This window comes from Dipodomys ordii, unplaced genomic scaffold (genome assembly GCF_000151885.1).
Source record: "Dipodomys ordii isolate 6190 unplaced genomic scaffold, Dord_2.0 Scaffold104, whole genome shotgun sequence".
Lineage (NCBI taxonomy): Eukaryota > Metazoa > Chordata > Mammalia > Rodentia > Heteromyidae > Dipodomys > Dipodomys ordii.
Genome location: NW_012267320.1, coordinates 5910801 through 5920079, shown reverse-complemented (window position 1 = coordinate 5920079; position 9279 = coordinate 5910801).

Here is a 9279-nt window from a genome sequence, read left to right as displayed (position 1 = left end):
CATTTCAAATACTACTGACAGGCTGCCTATGATGAATTTTATGTTGCAACAGAGAATGCCAAAGATCTGGGCCACCACAGATCACACAGAACCACCTGTGTGCTGATGCTGCTTTCTGCCTTTAAGAACTCATTGAGTAGGGTGCTGGTGGCTCTCGCCTGTAATCCTAGCTACTTGGGAGGCTGAGATCTGAGGACCATGGTTCAAAGCCAGCCCAGACAGGAAAGTCTGTGAGACTCTTATCTCCAGTAAATGACCAGAACACTGGAAGTGGTCTGTGACTCAAGCCATAGAACACTGGGCTTGAGCTAAGGAGTGCCCAAGCCCAGAGTTCAAGCCCTATGAAAGAACTCATTGTGTTCCTCTGCATAGTGTTAGGAAGTTCTAGGATTAAGAAGAACTAACATTCCTGCAATGCTATGGTCTATAAACTCTTTGATTTTCTGTAATGTTTAAACATACACATTCAGTAGCTATCCTATTTTCTGAAATGTCAGAAGTGACAGAAATATCTGAAACAAATGCTTTGCAAATTCTTTTACTTTTTAAAAGTAATGAAACACGATAAATTTACAGACCACACAATACAACCATGAAAAATGTACACTATGAAGGACTAGGTTTAACATGAATGTAAATGCCTAAATCACAGAGAAATAATGAAGGGTCTCTTTCATTGAAATTAAAAAATAATATTACCCCTGGAGGAGAGGTGATCTTAAGAAGAGACAGATGAGTAGAGAGGAATGAAGGTGCATAGGTGAAAATAGAGCCATGTAACTTGAAGGGATAGGTGGGGGTGAGCGAGACGGTGTGCAACACTAATCAAGATGACTTGTATTCATAAATGGACATATTCATTTGAAACCTCACTACTCCTTAAAGATAATAAAAGTAATTCAAATTAAAAAATAAAATATAAAACAAAGAATATGCAAGACTTGAAATATGTAGAAAATTCTAAGAGAGTTAAGGTTCTGAAGTCTTAACAAAGATGCCTTTAATGAGTCTTGGAGAGACAATCTAGGTTTGAGTGAGGTTAAAAGCTCAATACTATTAGAGAATAACTAGAAAAGTAAAATAGTCATAAACTAAACCAAGGAAACATGGTGAATCACATACAGAGTGACAGTCCAGGCTTCATCTAATGTTATTGAGGTTGATGGTAAAGAAAATAGTCTCTGTGAAAAGCAAGTACACTAATGATGTGCAAGGTGATCCAAGTACAGAAACCTGAAAGTTAAGAGATGCTCTAACTTTTTATATATGAGTGTATTAGAGCTGGGACTGGAGTGAAAATAGGAAAACTGGGAAGAAAGAGTCAGTAATTTTTACTAATGCAATCGATGTATTGGCTATTTGTGTAACAGAAATGCAAGCTACTAGAATTCATCATGGCTTCCATCTGGTGCCTGAAGAATGGAGAAAAGAGGTTACAGGATACCTAAGAGATAAAGGCAATCAATTCAATGCCTGTCCTAAGGAAATGTAATTGGGAGACAACTGAAGAGAGAATCTATCAAAGTGATTGTAATTACCAGTCAGAATGAAGTTAGAATGATGACAATGATTTGGGAAAGGGCATTAACAAGAGATATGAAATGTCCAATCGAATAATCTCAGCAAGGAAACCAAGAGAGAAAGAAAGGGGGAGAGCAATTGATCATAGGTATCCTCCATTAAACGATGAAGCGAGTCTGTCTGATTCACCAAAGAGGAACAGTTGGAGGAGTAGGAGCCATTCCAAAATGTCTTAGTAGTGTTTAGTTTTCATATGAGAAATAAAGAGGAAGAAAGCAGAATCTCTTGAGTGAGACAAGAGACTTATAGCACTTTCATTTTATTTTAGTAGTTGTACAAAGGAGTTGCCATTTAACAAAGCAATTTATGAATACAATGCATTTGATCAGTGTTCCCTTTTAACATTCTTACCCATCCCTCCCAACACAGCCCTTCCTTGCTTTTCTTAATTTTGTAGGATATCCGCTGAATCTTGGCCTGCAGTCTCCTTCCTTTCTCCTCTTCATTTGCCCATCTCTCTCCCCTTGACACCATCCCATCCCTCTCAATCTAATGTTCGTTTTGTTGAACTTTACTTTGTCTTTCTAAAGAGTTATAGTATTTGAGATCTCCTTGGAATCCACTCTATTTCTTAATTGCTGTATATAAAGTAATGAAAGAAAGATGAAATAATAGTGGATAAACACAACCTATCTGAAGATGTCTGTAAAAGCTATGATGACAATAACTAAAGCAAACTTTTATACACATTTGAAAGTAATCTATCAAAACAGGGTTGAAAGTAATCTATCAAAACAGGGCAATCTCTGATCTGTTGGAAGGGTTTAGAACACACATGGAATGAAGAGATATCTTAGTTCCATTGCCAGGATAGCATCTCAGATCTTTTGTATATCTTCCAAAAGATTCTGTATCATCAGAGAGCCATCTACCCTAGCTTCTTGTCAGATCCTGAAATCAATCTTGTCTGTTCCATGAAGAGACATCCTACTTATTACATATCTCTTAGCTATAGCCTTATCTCCTCTTTTCTTCTTCAAAAACAAACTTGACATTGGAGACCCTCTGTGTTCCTTGCTTACATCAAGACTATCAAGATGCTTTACTCTCTAAGTATATTTTTTTCTTTCTGACTTTATGACACAGTGATTTCCTGGTTCTTCTTATTCCCTGGGCTCCATGCTAACACACTCCCTCTGTCTTCTCTTTCTCTGTCTGTCTGTCTGTCTGTCTGTCTCTCACACATACACATACACACACACACACACATACACACCATACATTTGGTCTATAATTCAGTGCATGGCTACCATTGCCATTGTCATTCAAATGCCAATTCAGGGTAAGACCCGTGACTAGCAAAGTTGTTACTTGATCACACAGAAACTACAAACGCAATGTTTCTAAGGCTAAAGCCGTTTAGTGCAGTGACCGCCCAACCTGCTTTTCTTCCACTGCTCTCTACCCCCCACATTTTCTCACTCTCCACCCAGTTAAGCAAGTCAAAAATGTGGTTGTTCTTCTTGTTCCTTTCTTCTGCCTTGCTCTGCCATCCCACTTGGCAATACATCCTGTGTTTTTTTTTATTAAATTGATATATTTAAACATCCATCTTATTGTCTAACTCTGTTTCTACCACACATTTTCCTGCAATGATTTAAAGGGTCCCATTTCTGATATATTTTTGACACTATTTTTGGCCTTTTTACATCTCTCCTGCAACCCATCAAACAAGTTTAAGATATAAGTCATGTCAACCACATGATAAAATACTACTGCTTCCTATTGGGCTGTTTAGGTCATTAACATTCTCCATGTTAGCTTTTGTAAGGTGTTAAAAACCTGTGTGCCCCTCATTATTTTACTTGACCCTCAGAATAAGCCTGCAGACGATCTGAACCACATATATCTGGTGCTTTGTTTTCTTCCCAAACATCCTGTTTTACTGTCTCCCATCCTCTTTAAAGGTAGATCTATGCAGACTCTTCCAAAAATCAGAAAGATATCTTTTTATTTTCATTGTGGGGCTTGAACTCAGGGCCTGGGCACTTTCTCTGAGCCTCTTTGTGGTCAAGGTTAGCACTCTACCACTTTAGCTACAGTGTGGCTTCTATTTTGTTTATTTATTTATTTATTTTTATTTATATTTTGGCCAGTTTTGGGGCTTGAATTCAGGGCGTGGGCGCTGTCCCTGAGCCTCTTTGTGCTCAAGGCTAGAGTTCTACCACTTGAGCCACAGTGCTACTTCCAGCTTTTTCTGAGTAGTTTATTGGAGTTGAGTCTCACAGACTTGGACTTGCTTGCCTGGACTGGCTTTGAATCATGATCCTCAGATCAGCTTCCTGAGTAGCTAGGATTACAAGCATGAACCGTTTGTGACTAGCTCGACAAATGTATCTTATCCCACCACCTTCCTGCCTTTATTTTAGCTACCCTCCATCTCTTATCTTTCTGGGTACATGCTTTCTGTCATGTAAACGTTTTATTCTAGTGCTTGGAACTCATTTGAAAGTCTGTCTCAAACCTTCTCCCCACCCACATTTTCCAGTTAATTCTTACAGAAATTAGTAGCTATAACTCCCTCTGGAAAGCTAGCACAAACTCCACTTCTGCTTGCAAATCAATTATTTGGGCTCCCATACTATTCAATATATCCAATGACAATAATCCCAGGGGAGGAAGGGAGAGGAGGAGGCAGGGAGGGCGGAGGGAGGGAGGAAGCAAGGAAGAAAGGAGGAAAAGTGAAAAGGAAAGAAAAAGGAAAAAAGGATTTAATGCAGGTGAACTTTTCACACAGATTAGATAAGATCAATATTATTTGGGGTTTAGTTATAGAGAAATGGAAAAAAGTAAGAAGAAAAACACAAATCTAGATTAGCCTAATGATGATCAAAATAGAAACTGTTGAGAAGGATAAAGAGTTCAGATTAAAAGTCAATAACAAACATGGAATTATTTCTGATATCCAATATAGTAGTTCATTTGTTGTCCTACTGTTTCTGTGCTTTCCTCCCCCTGCTCATCCCCTTTTCAATAAAATAAATGAAAAAAATTAACTTAAAAACAATTTCTGAAATTTTCTCTAAAGGGATTGGTGCTACAAAGAAAAACTCAGAATTCACAATTTGGATGATGACATACTGCTGTTGATTATCAATTCAATGATGAGGGTGAGGTAGTAATATTGTGTGTGTGTGAGAGAGAGAGAGAGAGGGAGAGAGAGAGAGCAATGCTTGTGGAGTGAGCCTTGAATAGAGACACATGAAATCACTTACATGACTTAAATATAGAGTTTGGAATGAGTAACTCTCATTTTGCTGGAACAAATTAAATGATTATATTTTTTGAAATGCCAGATGTTTTGCTGAAGATACAGTAGATGAAGTGAGTGAATCCTACCCAAGATAAAAATAAGGAGAATTACTATTAAATATTAAAAATTACCATTAAAATTACTACTAAATGAGTTTAATTTAATTAATTTTTTGGGGGGTCCAGTCGTGGGGCCTGAACTCAGGGCCTGGGCACTGTCCCTCAGATCTTCAGCTCAAGGCTAGTGCTCTACCACTTGAGCCACAGCACCACTTCCGGCTTTTTTCTTTTTGCTTATGTGGTGCTGAGGAATCGAACCCAGGACCTCAGGCATGCAAGGCAAGCGCTCTACCACTGAGCCACCTTCCCAGCCCTACTAAATGAGTTTAATAGCAATTATAAAACTATCACCTATAATGATAGAAATCTTTCTTCCACATATATGTTTATTTCGTTAAAAATCAGAGGTCTTCACATAGTATGAGTGTAAATACTTAATGCTTTACTAGCAACGCTATTGGAATTACTTCAAATTAAAAAGGCTAAGAATCACCTTCTGCTTTTATTTTCTTTTATTTTAATCAGTTGGGGAAATGAACACTGAGTCCAGGTTCCCATTGGCAACTAATTATCTCACCAACGCACTTATTTGTGGATAGATCAATCACTCTCTAACTATTTATTGATCCCACATTGGGTATGTGCTCAATATGATGCTAAGTGCTGAGAGTAAACAAAATTCTGCAAACCATGATCTTTGCACTCTCCATCTTCAAGTGGCTGCATACCGGTTCATCTGTTCTGATTTCAAATTGTCTTCTGTCTTTCAAATTGGAGAAATTAGTGACAAAATTACCTGTTTGGTAATTCCTTGCAAAGTATCTATTATACCACCATTTGAGGTATCCGTAACTATTGACTGTTTTATGCAAGCAACTCTATCTTTTTCTAAGTAAAATGCTAAGTCAACACAATTTTTTAAGTCATCCTAAGTTTCTGGAATATTCTAGTGTTGTATTGCTATGCTACTCTGGACATGTATAATTTCCTAACCTGTAATGTTTCCTGAGCTTTCATTTTGATCTATTTTCTATTTTATTAGATTAATATCTCAACTCAACAAATTTTTTGTTCCTCCTGCAAGTTCTGCAATTACATTTCCACTGTTTATCATTCATCTGTGCCATTACTACTTAAAACAAATTTTTCTTTTTCTTGCTCTACCATGATCAAATCTTAGAAATATTTTCCTTCAAATGTTACTTGGATTTTCCTATCTTTACTGCAGCATAGCTTTACTTTAATCATCCATTTTAATGACTCTTCTAGAATTTCATAATTAAAAAATTATAGCCACAGGGCCATGGAACTGACTTTATTTATGAGTTGAGGCCTTTTGTCTTAGTATATATACTTAGTATACACTAAGACATTCAATTTCTATAGTGATTCTTCAGGCTGAAGTGGAAACATGTCATTTGAATGCTGTATGAATACCACAAATCACAGAAGATAAGCAATACATCCATTTGTTGCAAGATGCTATAAGTAAATTATGTGGCCAGTGGGATGGTTAGTCGATGAAAAAATGAAAATAAAAAAGATTAAGGTAAACCTATTTGTTATGCCTTGATAATATCTTGCACATATATTCAAGCAGATAATAGACCATACACATTTTTGTATAGTTCAAGTATTCTCTGTATGGATGTCTCCCTTTCAAATTAAAGTAGTAGACAGATCTCAGAATTATATTGAAGAAGTAAAATGAGTTACCTAAAAATCAGTACTGTTCTCTCTGAGGGCAATTCACAGTAAGCTGTCCACTCTTGAAGAAAGGGCTATATGTGGCATTGCGGAGATTAGTGGATTCAGGAAATGTTTCTGCTCTCTAATTGCTGAATACCGTGGACCCTTAGTGTTCAGTGGGCACACACTTCCAGGGAATCCACTGCTGAGGAAAAGCCATGCATGCAAACTCCACATGCATGGAGTTTAGTACTAAAGTGTGGGTGCTTGGTTCTTTTTTCTCCCCATCCTAAACTCCATCTGCCACTAAAATATGGTGCCTTTCAACAAATCTAAAATGTTTACTTTATCATGTAAGCACATTTTTACCTTGATTTGGGGGCATGTTGCATTGGAGAGAGGCATATTTCCAAAAAATGAAGGTCAGGGAAACATTGAGCAGATCACATGATGATTGAAACACCGCTGACCACAGTATGAAACCAAGAGCTTCTCTGTATCAACTGAGTTGTGAGGTGGCATGGAGGAATTTAAATTATTTTTTTCTATGTGAGCTTTCTTCTGATCTTTTAAATTTGTTATTATTTGAGTATCTTTGTTAAAACCAAATATAATAAATCTGCACATAAGATAGGCTTCTGCCTCATTTGAATTGGCATTTTGAAAAATGTTCACAGTAGAGATGTTTAGGTTCAAGCTATAGATTTTTTTTCTTTTCTCAGGTATTCTACTTTGATTGCATGATAAAAGGAATAATTCACCTTGGTTGTTGATGAAATGAGGAAGGAATGAGGAAAATAATTATGGATCCCACTCAAGATTTCACAACCTGCAAATTGACATACACAGGGTCATGCCAAGAGCATGATAGGGCTGCATTCACTGGAGCATTCTCTGCAGAATCTGCCTGAGTTTTAGCCCTTTTTTTGGTCATCTGTAGCTATGACAGTTTTATTTCTGGAAGGATTCCCATCCATCTATCATCACACAGAAAACTGGGCTAAATATTTAATATCAGTTTTCCAGGCAATTACGGTTGAGGATTGGAATTTGAAGACAGATGATAAGGATTCCTAGAGACTGAGTGATGCATATATTTTATTTTACACACTAGCACATGTTTTCTGCATTCTGTTTTGTTTCATTTGACAGTGATCTTCTTTTCAAGTTTTGCATAATGTTGAGAGAGTTTGTATTCAACATCCCACAACTTATAATTACAAACGTCAAACTAGGTATGCAGATTTATATGTTCAACACCACAGAACAGCATAAGTTAGCGATAAGTCAATTTAGTTATTGTATGTTGAAAACTTTTAAAATGCATTTATTGATTGGAAGGATTTTGTTTGAATTATTTACCTTTGATTCATATTTCTTTGTCTCCTCCCCCTCTACCCAGGAAATATAGGGAAGTATTCACAGAGGGTAAATCCTAACTTGAGATCTAATTGGTTCTATTTTTCCTCAGGCACTGTCTGGAAATTTGGAGTAATTTTTTAATGAATAAACATTGCTTATCCATCTGCCAATCAAATAATTTTTGGATAGAAGAAAATGCTAATTTAATCACCATTTTTGACATATGAGAATTTTGTACAATCTGCCATCCATAATACAAAGACAGGGCATAAAGAGCCTTTATCTTGGTATGGATTTAGATCGTTGTGTATATGTTAATGCTGAAAATATACAATAGAATTTCTGACTCTCAAAAGATAGAGGAAGCTTCTTTTTTTGTAAGTTTTTTATTGTGATAATACTGTACAGAGGGGTGACAGTTACATGAGCAAGGTAACGAGTACATTTTCTATCAAGCATTGTTGCCTCCTCCTTTGTTTTTCCCCTACCATCCCTTCCCTCCTACCTCCACAACTACACTCCCTGCCCCACCCTAAATTGTAAAGTTCATTTTTCAACATAGTGTCTTGTACATCTCACTGTTAACAATGGGTCAACCTGTATCCCTATTTAAACATTTTGTTTTTTCCCTTCCCCTCCCCAAATTATACCAACATCAAATACAGTGAAAACTGGGGTTATACCGTGGGGGAGGAATATACAGAGCAACAAAAAAATATTATTATGTTATATAAAATGTATTCCAAATTATTAACATTCACAAAATAATTTTTTTATTATTTTTTGGGGTCCAGTAGTGGAGTCTGAACTCTGGGCCTGGGCGCTGTCCCTCAGCTCTTGAGCTCAAGGCTAGCGCTCTACCACTTGAGCCACAGTGCCACTTCCGGCTTTTTTCTTTTTGTGTATGTGGTGCTGAGGAATCGAACCCAGGGCCTTAGGCATGCAAGGCAAGCGCTCTACCACTGAGCCACCTTCCCAGCCCCTCACAAAATAATTTTATGGATGAAATACTTTAAGTAAATATTTAGACATAAAGTAAGATATAATGGAATAAAATGAAGAGGATTTTATGGAATAAAATACAGAGTGCATTGTGATAGAATAAAATAATGATAAGTTTGTTTTGGGAACTTTTGCCTTAATTATTCTGTGTATATAATTACTAGGCTACATGTAAAGTCATAACTACATTTAGATTATGGATAAAAGTGATATAATTACAAAATAATGATTCTACAAATATATCTTTTAACACTAGTATCCAGCTGAGTCAGTTACTTGTTATTAGATATTTGTATGACAATTGGGCATTGAGAAATATTCAGAGTCTTTCCA